The sequence below is a fragment of the Myotis nattereri genome (assembly GCF_964212035.1).
Source record: "Myotis nattereri genome assembly, chromosome: 5".
Taxonomy (NCBI): Eukaryota; Metazoa; Chordata; class Mammalia; order Chiroptera; family Vespertilionidae; genus Myotis; species Myotis nattereri.
This window is the reverse complement of record NC_138080.1, coordinates 56,291,082-56,303,846: the sequence shown is the minus strand read 5'-3', so window position 1 is coordinate 56,303,846 and position 12,765 is coordinate 56,291,082.

The following is a 12,765-nucleotide window of genomic DNA, read 5'->3' as shown; positions in this document are numbered from 1 at the left end:
ATGAGTTCAGTATGTATTTATTGAAAACCTATTTTGTACCACATACTGTTCTAGGAATACAATGGAGAATAAGATAATAATGATCCCTATCATTACGAAGATTTCTGTCTAGCGGGCTTTAGTAGAACAGTAAAATGTCTCCTCGAAATTTTTTAGGTAACTCCCTGTACCTAATACATAGTATTAATGCAAAATACAGGGGGAAAAAAGATAAAGAAATTATATCATTTTCATCTCTTTAGATAACCATTGTTTAACTTTTGGTATGTTGCTTTATAATTATTTTTTTGAGGGTGTGGATATCTGTGTGTCAACACCAATATAGCTTTATCAGTCTCTATGCATTCATTATCAACCATATATCTATTCCTCTACACACACACACACACACACACACACACACACACACACACTTTAACGTCTTCTCTGCAATGTTTCCTCATGCAGACATCTCTGTGACTTAAGATGTCCTTTTTAATTGAACCAAAAGCTCCTGACCAGAACACCTCACTGCCTCCTACTGTCCCTCTTGAGTGGGTCACATCCATCACACCACTTAGCCCTCAGGAGACGTTTGCATCCTTGCCTTGCAAAATGGTTGAATTACAAACTGCTCTTTATAACTGTCCTGTGTCCTTATCTTGCAAACTCAACTCAGTGACCAGCCTGCCTGCTTTGAGATTGAAAAACAGGCTCTAGTCTCCCCAGATCCCAAGACACACCCATCAGTCTCTGCTAAGAACTCTCACTGTATTTCAGTCCTGTGCAGCAGTGAGGACTGCCATTCTACAGGGTTGGGACACACGAGTGACTGCATCTCTATCTTATAGATATCCTATCCTTAATATGGGTGTTTCTTTTGGAGCATTTGAGGAAGGGCTTGGAAAGGAAGGAACAGGGAAGCGGAAAATAGCACTCCACTCCTTGTGAGTTTGATCACTCTTCTCTATTAAAGGTGCTCTTTAATCAACTTTTGAACTTTAGACTTCTCTTAAGTAGGTTAGAAGCCATGGTGGGGGTTGAAAGTTGTTGGACCAGCTCTGCTCCCTTCACTAAATCCTCCCTGGATAGGTCCAGCATCTCTCTTTAGAATGTACTGTTATTTATAACTCATTGTTCTCAGCTTTGGGGCTTCAGCCAAAATTCGAAGGTCTAAGACAACAGGAAGGGTCCTATTCAAATTCCTGTATATTTATATATATGTGTTTGATTTCACATTGCTTATGCAGTACTTTTTAACTCTTTGTACTTACATCATAAGCATTTAATCAGGTCATTAAATTTCTTTGGAAATGAAATATTAATAGTTACATGTTATTTCATTTCATGAAAGAATAATAACATTTCTCTTTTAAACTATTTAAAATAATGGGGTTTTATTTGATTATAAAAGCAATAAGTACTCATTATAGAAAATTGGCAAATACAGAAAAGTACAAAGGAGATAAAAACACAATTTGAAATCTCACAGAAAAACATCTACCTACATTTTACTATGTTTCCTTCTAGGTTTTATCTTCCTAAATAGATACAGATAGATATAGATACAAGAAAATAGTTATGCCTATTATGTATATGTGTATTTAATTTCATTAACACTTTGTCTTAAAATACATCTGCATTTAACAATGAATGGGGTTCCTACTATATATAGTTTTATATACTAGTTTCACTTTCTATTATATTTTAATCTTTTTAATATTTGAAGAAGTATTGAAAAACTGGATTTATTAATATAAAATATATATTAATTACAAAAATTTAGAAGATATCAATTAGTAAAAATAAAGTCACAATAATATTAACTTTTTGTTACCTATCCACTCTGAATCTTTCAAACAGACTTTAGATAGAAATGAGGTAAATAGTATAAAAACAAAATTTGTACTAGCTCTAGACCACCCTGTCTTCTGTGAAGCTTTCTCCTGTGCCCACCCTCTTCATTATGGTCACTCCTCACATTAGAATGCAAATCAACTTCACTTTTGCTGCTCATTCATATATTGGTAGAAGGCATATTGAAATGAGGGACCTGGGAGGTCACACTGCTCCAGAGAACATGGTGGGTGGGTTCAGTGCCAGCTGCTATGCTCTAGTACCCAACCTACTTTTTTCTCCCATCACCTGGGACCTCAATCCTGTTTGTTTTACTGAGTTCCTTCTCTCCTTAGGATCCTTTTTAGGAACCCAACAGTTCATCCCTGAAATCTGGCCTTTGTGCTATTTATTCCTACACCTCCCAGAATCTGAGAATTATGTCTGTATATGTGTGCAACTCAATTGTAGACACAATAAATCTATTCCCAGGGGGTGCTTCAGCCCTGTTTTAATTCATTAGAAGTTGTTAGGAGAATTGACACAGGCAGTATTTGGTTACACACACACATGAATAATTATGGCATAAATTTTATAATATAAATGATATTTTATATACCATGCAATTTGATGCATTTATTATGAAATATTTTATATATATTTAAATACTTTTATTTGTATATGTTTTGTGTACATGGTGGTTTTAAATATGTGTATACAGAACCTCCATTCAAGAGGTGGCGCTTAATTACCCTCCCCTTGAATGTGGGCTGGACTTGGTGACTTGTTTCTAGTGTTACTCGGTCACTCCTAATATTAGATTTAAAAGATTACACATCTACCATAAGTGTGCATGCTCTCTTTTTCTCTCCCTCCCTGCCTCTCTCTCCACTCTCTCAGTAGGAAGGAAGGTTGTGAACAGTCCTATGGACAGGTCCATAAGGTCAGGAAATAAAGTTTCTCCTGAGCTTAGAAGAGGATCCTTCAATCCCAGTCGAGTCTTTAGAGACTGAGGCCATGGCCAATAGCTTGACTGCAACCTCATGAGAGACACTGAACTAGAGCCACCCAGCTAAGCTACTCCCAGATTCTTGACTCAAAAAAACTGGGAGAGAATAAAGATGACAGTTGTTTTAAACTGCTAAGTTTTGGTGTAAATTATTTATTTATTTTTTTTGTTAATCCTCACCTAAGGATATATTTCCCATTGATTTTTAGAGAGTGTGGAAGGGACGGGGAGAGACAGACAGAAAGAAACTTTGATGTGAGAGAGACACATCAATTGGTTGCCTCTCGCATGCACCCCGACTGGGGCCAGGGATTGAGCCTATAACTGAGGTACATGCCCTTGACTGGAATTGAACCCAAGATCCTCCAGACCATGGGCTGATGCTCTAACCACTGATCAAAACCAGCTAGAGCAGCCCTAAACCGGTTTGGCTCAGTGGATAGAGCCTCAGCCTGCGGACTGAAGGGTCCCGGCTTCGATTCTGGTTAGGGGTATGTACCTTGGTTGCGGGCACATACCTAGTAAGGGGTGTGCAGGAGGCAGCTGATCGATGTTTCTCTCTCATCGATGTTTCTAACTCTCTATTCCTCTCCCTCTCTGTAAAAAATCAATAAAATATATTTTTTAAAAAATAAAAAACAGTTAGAGCAGTTTGGGGGTAATTTGTTATACAATAATGGATAAATAACAGGAATAGATAGATGATAGATATCTAGATATATGGATAGAAAGATAGATGATAGACAGATAGATAAGTAGATAGATAAAAATAGATGATAATATGTTTTAAAGAATATATAAAAACAAATTTGTGACCCAGCACTCAGCTTGCAACACCGTTTGCCACTCCATCATGAACACTTTTGTATGTTGTTAAATTTTAAAATATAACATCATTTTAAAAAAATGATGACTAGCATTCTGTGGTATAAATACAATTCACTTGAACCCACCACCAAACTTTAGATATTTTATTAATGTATAGTTATTCATAATTACCAACCTATAATAAACTATATAGCTGTACAGTCAAGACTCTTAATTGTAAGCATAAAATTTCTGCTTTTTCTTGTTGATTTAAAATAAAATTTTTCTTGCAGATTTAAACAAAAAAAAAAGATTTAGTAAAAAGGATTCGATATAAAATTACTTCAAAATAAAAAGTTAAAAACTCACAATGAATTGACCAACAAAATAAGACCTGAAGCGTGGAAGCATGGAACAGACTGGCATACCTCAATGTGGGGGTCGGGGGACTAGAAGAGATAAACCAAAGAACTTATACTTATAGGCACAGCCCATGGACACAGGAAATAGGGGTGTGAAGACATGGGGGTGAATAGGGGCTGGGAGGATGGGGGTAAAGGGTGGGAAAGGGGATATATCTGCAATATTATCAACAATAGCAAGTTTATTTAAAAAAATAAAAGTAGAGCCTGCAAAAAAAACCCCCAAAAACAACACAAAAAACAAAACAACAACTCTGAAGATCCAAACAAAATATGAAGTCTCTATGGAAAACATCCAAATAACACCATAGACACTATCTACCTCAAAACCTTTAATTCTGATCCACACACTAGCAACACTTGCTGGTTTCTCTGGCTCAGCCGCCACCAGGAACTCTTCCTGTTTTAACTGCCAGGATTGCCAGGGAGGATTCTTGGTCTCTGCTTCTTTCTGCCACTGCCTCCTGAGTTTGGGGATGACTGATAGAGCCTTTGCCACAGGCACATGTCCTCCCAGGGAGAAAGGAAAGAACAAGAACTTAGCAATTTTACTTTCTCTACTAGGAGATAGGTTGGGTCTCTCATTGAGAAGCAGGTTTAGATACTGAGAAGTGAAAAAGGGTGCCAGATGTCCACTGAAATTCATGTTGACACATGTAACATCCACTTAAATTCTCCTTCCAATAGTTACAAAAATTCTCCCTTTAACTTAATGCAGCTAACCTTCATGTATCAAAAATGCATTCATCTCCTCCCCAAAAAGGGAATAACACAAAGTCTCATTTATTACTGCTTTTGACAAATTCGTTTTTTCCTGGTTGATTTACAATCCATTATAATACTATGGGCCAAACTGAAAAGTTACTCAGCACCAACATACCCTATACAAAATAGAGGGGAGGAAAGAGTAGGGAAGAAGAGACAAATATATAAACACCAGAAATAAAGAAAACACAAGAAGCTGTTACAGTCCTCTTTTTCTAACTGGTTATGAGGTTGAAGTTGGTAGTTATGACTTTCCTCTTCTATTGCTCATTTCATGTATCTTTAAAAGAAATTTTACCAACACCTCAAATGTTGAAGGTTCTTTATCTGGTGTAGTGTCCCAAACCTTCATTCTTGAGGAATCTAAACCTTTGGCTGTCTTTCCTACACAGATTCTGTGGTCTCCCAATGAATTTTACCAATAAACAAGTCATACCAGGAAGCATCCCAGGACATATTTCGAGTGCCATCAATGTTTCTTACTTTCCTAATTGTGTAGCAGAGATTCTAATTCCTCTTCATAGTCAGAATCAATCTCAAAAGTCAACACCATAATCCCCTTATTGCTTGTTCACTTCATGGCAGTGTGAGGAGTCCGAGTTGGGCAGGTGGTACAAATATGTCAACTTAAGATTCTATTGTTGTTTTTTCTGATATAAGCATTCCTGCCTTGGTTACTGAGATAATCAAATCAACTGTACCAGAGTTTCAAGGATGGAAAGCTAAATTTTGACTGTGCTTGTATTTTGTGCAGGGCCATCTGAAATCCAGGAAATCTTTTCCTCTTTTCAGTCAATTGACCATAGGTGGCTCTCCATGATACCTTAGGCAAGAATAGATGAAGGGGTAGTAATGTGGCTCCAAATTCACTTGAGTCTTCAGAACCTAATCAGGTCTAGTTCTAATAATCCATTTCCATTTGATGATGCAGAACTTTGGGGCACAGCTGACTTTATAGACAAGTGGGTAAATATATCAAATTCATAATGTGAAGTTATAGGTCCCATGGTCACATGCTTAGTTGTAAAAAGTTACCAGAGACAAGGGCATATTATTCAAAACAAACATAGACACTTGAGGAAAAGCTAATAGCTGTGATTCTCCTATGGGGGCTGGCAACCAATTTAACCTTTGGATTTCCTAGGTATAAGAGCAAATTAGTGGAGGTAGTTCCAATAGAGCCTGGTCAGCTGATGCCTTTTTTCCTCTGGGGAGTTACCTTTAATATATCTCAGATAGGATATTCAAAAATGGTTATATTTTCTCTTCTAAAGTTAAATGGTTCATGTATTATGCCCTTTTGTAGTGGATACAAATTATTGCACCTTATGATTCACTTTGCTTGGGGGAGCCTATGTTATCCTGAGAAGATCTTTAATTTTTTTAAATTACTGTTTTCATTCAATATTACCTTGTATTAGTTTCATGTGTATAGCACTGTGGTGAAACAATCATATACTTTACAAAATGGACCCTTGATATTGGAAACATCTTTAAGAGAAATTAAAATTAGACTCTACATTTTGTGATATTATTATATCCTATTTTCTGGCAAATGTATATTTTACCAAAGGTTTCTACTATTTCCCAACAGCTAGAATAATGTCTGGAGGAGGATGAGACAATATACTTCTCTAAAGGGAATCCAGCTTATCTCTTATCAAGAGTCATAAGATGTGGGACTTCCCATATATAGGAAGTCCTAGGAGAGTGACAAATGTCTACGATAATAATGAATGATTCCTGTTAGGACTGAACTTGCCAATAAGAAGGATTAACAACTCAAAGTATTTATTGATTTGAATGAGGCGGAACAATATATAAGTACACTTGACAACAGGCTCTTAAAAAAGACTACCAGTTAAGTGCATCATTTAAATATAAAACCCACTATACTTCTACTCATTTTTACTATATACTCTGCTTCAAAACTTTTACTTGTTTTGATGTGGAAAACTGAATGTTTTCTTTTTTTTTTTAAAATATATTTTATTGATTTTTCACAGAGAGGAAGGGAGAGAGATAGAAAGTTAGAAACATCGATGAGAGAGAAACATCGATCAGCTGCCTCCTGCACATCTCCCGCTGGGGATGTGCCCGCAACCCAGGTACATGCCCTTGACCGGAATCGAACCCGGGACCCTTCAGTCCGCAGGCCGACGCTCTATCCACTGAGCCAAACCAGTTTCAGCTGAATGTTTTCTTTATGGGAAAATTCAAACTTTTCTAGGCTCCCATAGTCATTTGTCCTGGGAGATATTGATAAATGGGTTGGTGGTCAAGAGACAGTAAACCTATCATGCTTTTGATTCTCCACTTTTTTTAAAAACCGTTGTCCTGCTTTTTTTTCATGATTTAGAGAATACTTCATTAGTTTCTGTAATCAAATCCATGTAGATTAAGACCTTACATATTTAATACAGTGCATTACCCCTGTACAAATGGGGGAAAATTATGTTGAATGTTTCCAGACCAATGTGGCTGCTAGTTTCTGTATAATGCTAACCCAACATGGTACAATTGGGATAGTTTTTCCAAAGTTGACAGAATAAATAAAGTTTCCAAAAATTCAAATTATATATAAAGACCAATAGTAGTATGTTATGTATGAAAAAGCAACAGCTTTCCCACGTTCTACAGTCATCTGAACAAAATTATAGAGACATCCAGCACACTGCATTAAAAATAAAAGGTAAAAAACAAATCCCCAGAAAATAGCAAAGTTCTATTACTGTTGTGGTACCTGGCACCATTTTTTCTTATTAGCTTCTCCATCATCATGTGGAAAGAAAACATTCTAGAATAATGTCATTAAAACAGCTCTGGGCTTAAGATAAGATCACAGAGGGGTGGGGGGAGATGGTGGCAAGATGGCTGTGCAGGTAAATGAGGTACTCACATTCTCCCACAATAAAAATTACAACTAAGCCACAGGACAACCAGCATTCAGAACCATCTGAAATCTGGCTGAATGGAAGCCCTACAACTAGAGAATTAAAGAAGAAGCCATATTAAGACTGGCAGTTAGTTACCTACAAGATAACTGATTTCTCAACAGAAACTTCGCAGGGCAGAAGGGAGTGGCAAGAAATATTCAAAGTGATGAAAAGCAAAAACCTACAACCAAGATTACTCTATCCAGCAAAGCTATCATTTAGAATTGAAGGTCGGATAAAGAGCTTCAGAGACAAGAAAAAGTTAAAAGAGTTCATCACCACCAAAGTAATATTACATGACATGTTAAAGTGTCTTCTTTAAGAAGAAGAAGAAAAAAGAGGAGGAGGAGAAGGAGAATGAGGAGGAGGAGGAGGAGGAGGAGGAGAAGAAAATATTAACAATAAAATGGCAATAAATTCATATTTATCAACAATTTAATCTAAAAATAAAAGAACAAGGAATCTAATGAACCAAATAAACTGAATAAAATAGAACCAGAGGCATGGAAACATGGAACAGACTGATGAATCTCAGAGGGAAGGAGGTGGGGCGAGAAGAGATTAACCAAAGAACTTATATGTATACATGTATTACCCACGTACACAGAAAATAAATAGGGTGGTGAAGGCCTGGGGTGGGGCAGGATCTGGGTGGAGAGGGTTAGTGGGGGGAAGAGGTGGGGAAGATCTGTAATAATCTCAACAATAAAGAGTTTAAAAAAACCCAGTTCTAATAAAGCATGGTCACTACTATGTATCATAAGCAGGTACAGAGGTATGATACAGTACTGCCCTACATCTATAATATAATAAATACAACTAAAATGAAATTGTTTAATTCTATTTCTCAGCAGAGGCCCCCAAGGGTGGAAAGATAGCTCTGGGAAGAAATGCATCTTCTCAGACAGGATTTCCTTCCGTTAGTGACACAGTGCTAGGTACTCACTGCTCTTCATGAATATCACTTAAAAATGGTTTTAGGTGATATTCATGCTATTCCACTTTTAATGGAGGGAGGTACAAAATGTATCAATGCAAAAGATTGTTTTATATAATCCTCAAAAACTACAAAGTTTCCTGCAACCTAAGATAATGGAAAGGCTCCTTAAGTTTTTACCTACCACCTTTATAAAAGTTCTAAATGGTGTGTGTGTGTGTTTTGGGGGAGGGGGGACTAAAAATAATAGAGGGCCTTTTTTTTGTCCACTTCTTAATGACAAAAAGGGGACAGTTCCAACGTGATAATTTTTCTTGGTCTGTGTAGTGGTGAGGAAATAGTACCAGACTTGTCTTGTTCATCCTTTATTAAAAATTCCCTGCCAACATTTTCCTGTTCATTCAACAAATCCTCCATCTCTTTTCCTGTTTGCTCAACATAATCATCTGGAGTTTCTTTGTCTCTCTTCATACACATTTCCCTGAAGACATTCCCAGGGTATTTACATAAACATAGTTTTTCATGATTAACAAATAATACTCAGTGGATGCCACATTTAAAACATTTTAAATTCCAAATAAGAGTAAATATTACTACAGGATACAGGTAATTCAAATTATGAAGTCTATCTGATAGGTTAATATTAGATGAATCTTATACTATACTTATAAATACACACCTGCACATGTCTATAACTAGTATAATTCTTATAAGTAAAATTGCTGGGTCACAGGGGGTACATTTTCACAAGGTACTGGAACAAACTTGTCCCCAAGAAAATATGAATTTATAACACTACCAATAGTGTACAGAGAGTTTATTTCTTTACACCTTTGCTAACCTTAGATATTACAAATAAAACAATCTTTGATGAATTTGTTAGGTAACAGATATTACCTCCTTATTTTTTTTAAACGTACAAATCACATATGCTTATAAATTTCGGATAAAATTTTTCCCATATTTTAAAATTGAATTGTTTATCTCATTGATTTCCAAGGATTACTTATGTTGAGAATATTAACTATTTACTTGTCACTTATATTTAAAATATTTTGTCTAGTTTTTAACATGGCTCTAGTTGGAAAACATATGTTTTAAGTATATCTGTGATAGAGGTATCAATATTTATATATATTGGTGCATAGATAGCATGCCTAGAGAGTCAGTCTTTATCTATGCTAAATTTGCACAAATTTTCCCCTATAATTTCTTGTAATACATTTTTGTTTCATTATTTCAATATCACCCAATCTGTAATGTGCCCTGTGGTATATATTTTGTGGGTAGTGATCCAAATCCCCCCCCTTGATAAATTAATTTTTCTAAACTCCATTTATTAAATAAATTGTCCTTTCTCCCTGATTTAAAGCACTATTTTATTGCACACTGAATTCTTAACTATGTTAGTACTTGGCCATTTGTGGACATACATTCCTGATGCCATTGTTTGGTTTGACTCTGTGCCTCTATGGTGTTTTTTATTATACCACCTTTTAAAACATCTTATACATTATATTCAGTTCTTAATTTGACTTTGTTTTTTGGTTGGAGAGAACATACTGTTTTCAAACAATGTTATTTTCTAAAATGACTCAATTTGTCAAAACTATTTAATCTAGAGTTTTATTTCTAGGATATTGCTATAAAGTTGTTTGAATTAGCATTATACTCCTATTTTAAATAATTATTAATGACATTTGTATTCATCTCCATAACTATATTAGCAACAGGTATTTAGCCTTAACAGTGTGTAATTGGTTTCAAGGTACTATCTTTCCCTAATAGATAACATATTCTATGTTCCAGAGGTCTTTGTTTTGGTTCTCTTCCTAGTGGGTTAAAATAAGAGTTGAAATATTTTGTTTTCAAAAGGATTCATCAGTAATATACACAGGGACACATATGAGCATAAACTAACATAGGTATATGTATCTAAAGCTCTCTCTTTGTTGCTAGTATACAAGTCTATATTTTAGCTGGTATAGATTTGGGGAGAGATATAAAATTTTTTCTTTAAAAATACCTGGTAATGTCAGTCACTTTTTAGTATAATTTCTAATTTTGATTCATTATTTAGATGGCTCTAGAATACTGTTTTATTTTATCCTGAGGCACTGTTTTGGTATTTGCTCTATTGCATATCTTAGATTATCATTTTGTTATTCTCATGTAAAATGACTACTTTGATGTATAACAAATTATTAGTTACTCCATTGTTTTTGACATTTTATGTTCCAGAGTATACAGCTAAGAGTTTCCTAATTTGTTTTTATATGTAGCATACACCTTTTTTTTTTTGCCTGTATGCTTATACTTTGTATTTGCAATTCAAATTTTTTCAAGAGAGTTTAGGTAATTGGCATATTTTCAGTAAAATTTTCTGCAGCATGTAGAGCAACAATAGTGTGTGCACACTGCAGTTTCAAAAGGTTTTCTATAATTATGTCCTTGATTTTTTTCTTCCGTTTCAATGTTTTATTTTTTCTTGAAATATATAATTTGGTTATCCCTTAGATTAATACACATTATCACTGTATTCTTCATTTTACTGTACTGATTTTAATACAGATTTTAATTCTACTGAAATGCACATTTTCTCCCCTTATTCCTTAATTTCATTCAACCCAAGGCATATCCTTGGACTTTCTCTCTATTCTGCATTCAATCACGCTCAGTTTTACTTCAGTTTGATGCCATATTATTTTATTTGTTTGTCTAATAGAGAGCATGCCTTCAGAAAATTTCTGATAATATGGAGTGATATGTTGTTATAACAGCAAGTCTTCTGCACCAATCCCTTAAAATTTCCTATTTTTATTAATTTATAGCTACTAATCTATACTAATAAAGAGCTAATATGCTAATGGTCGATACGCCATATAATGGGTAAGGACCAGGTCATTAGCATATTAGCTGGGGCGGAAGCGGGCAGGCTCCCGGAGGCGAGACCATCCCGTGCTGGGGAGGGCAGGGGTGAGAGCCCATAGCGGCCCCCTCACAAGTCCTTTGCCACCCACTGCTGGCACTCTGACCGCCCACCTGCCAGGGGAAGGAGCACAGCACAGCACAGCAGGCGGGAGGCTTCCACGCTCTCCTCTGGTGCCATGACGGGGTAGAGCACTTGTGTTGCTCCGGAGATGGGGTGGGAGCAGGGAGGCACCAGGGAAAACAGGACCAGCCTGAGGCGACTTGAGGGACTGCGGGGTGGGGCTTGAAGCGGCCAGAGAAGGCCAGAGGGTTTGGGGGCTGGGCCAGACATGCTGCAGCTCTGCATGAACAGGTTCGGGTATCAAGGGAGGGCTGCAGGTGGGTGGGCCACGTGATTTTGAATTGCACGCTGGGCTCCTAGTCCTATCTAATAATAAACAAACATGGTAATTAACTGTACCTTTGACACGCTTCCCATTAGCTAATCAGGGCAATATGCAAATTAATTGCCAACCAAGATGGTGGCTGGCAGCCAGGCAGCTGAAGTGAACAGGAGGCTTGCTTGCTCCAGTGATGGAGGAAGCCAAGGTTCCCCGCCTGCCGCTGCCCAGCTCTGAGCTGCACTCTAAGCAACTATGTTGCAATTATAGAAGCTCAACAATTCCCAGAAACCTGCTTTCAGCCAGCCATGCCTCAGAGCTGGAGTTGCAACAGTGTTTCAATTATAGAAGCTAAACGAAGCCCAGATATCTGCTTTCAGCAGCCGAGGTCTCAGAGCTGGAGCCGAGCCTCAGAGCTAAAGCGGGCCCTCAGCTCCAGTGACAGACATAGAAGGTAAATAAATCCCAGAATTAAAAAAAAAAGAAAAAAAGAGGTTGGGAGCTTCAGTCGCCCGCCAGCCTGAAAACGGCCCTCAGCCCCTCACCCAGACTGGCCAGGCACCCCAATGGGGACCCCCACCCTGAAGGGGGTGTGACCAGCTGAAAACAGCCATCATCCTCTCATCCAGGCTGGCCAGGCACCCCAGAGGGACCCCCACCCTGATCCGGGACACCCTTCAGGGCAAACCAGCCGGCCCCCACCCGTGCACCAGGCCTCTATCCTATATAGTAAAAGGGTAATATGAAAACTGACCCTAATAGC